Genomic DNA, 529 nt, shown 5'->3' with positions numbered 1-529 from the left:
CACCCGCAAGTCTCGGCCGCCGGGCGCCTGTTCCCTGGCTGCGTCGAGTTTTCTGAGACTGCAGAGCCGAGTTTAGAGATGCGTCTGCTCTCAGCCTGCTCTGTGACTACACGGAGATCTTGAATTTCCGGACCTAATTGAGGCTTCTGAGACCCTGACACTTTCCAAAGAAAGCAGGGCCCTTCGAAGAGCCGCGGCCCGGTAACGCGCTTAGGTCATTTAGTCGGAGGGTGCACTTGTGATCACTTCCTAGGGCCGTTTAGCCAACTGAACCTTCCAACCAGAAACAGCAAAGAGCAGCCGGGCGTGGTGGCACACGCCTGTAATCAATCCCAGCACTTTGGAGTCAGAGGCAGGAGGATCACTGCGAGCTCGAGACCAGCCTGGGCTACACAGTGGGTTCCAGAGCAGCCTGAACTACATAGTGAGACCCTGTCTCAAAAAAAAACAAACAAACAAACAAAAAAAAAAAATAAAATAAAACAACAAAAAAATACAGCAAAGAATTAGAAGTGCAGTATTGGGAATA

General features: G+C 50.7%; 1 protein-coding gene across 1 annotated transcript in view; it reads right to left on the bottom strand.

Annotated features, from left to right (window-relative positions):
• Inpp4a (inositol polyphosphate-4-phosphatase type I A) overlaps positions 1-260 on the bottom strand; it is a 118,864-nt gene extending 118,604 nt beyond the window's left edge. Inside the window, exon 1 of the mRNA XM_010643230.3 lies at positions 4-260. The gene's annotated coding sequence lies outside the window, so the exon portion shown is untranslated. The remainder of the gene's footprint in view (positions 1-3) is intronic.
• Positions 261-529: the final 269 nt, after the last annotated feature.

The sequence above is a fragment of the Fukomys damarensis genome, unplaced genomic scaffold, assembly GCF_012274545.1.
Source record: "Fukomys damarensis isolate Sample0158 unplaced genomic scaffold, DMR_v1.0_HiC HiC_scaffold_9, whole genome shotgun sequence".
Taxonomy (NCBI): domain Eukaryota; kingdom Metazoa; phylum Chordata; class Mammalia; order Rodentia; family Bathyergidae; genus Fukomys; species Fukomys damarensis.
This window is presented reverse-complemented; position numbering and strand designations above follow the sequence as displayed.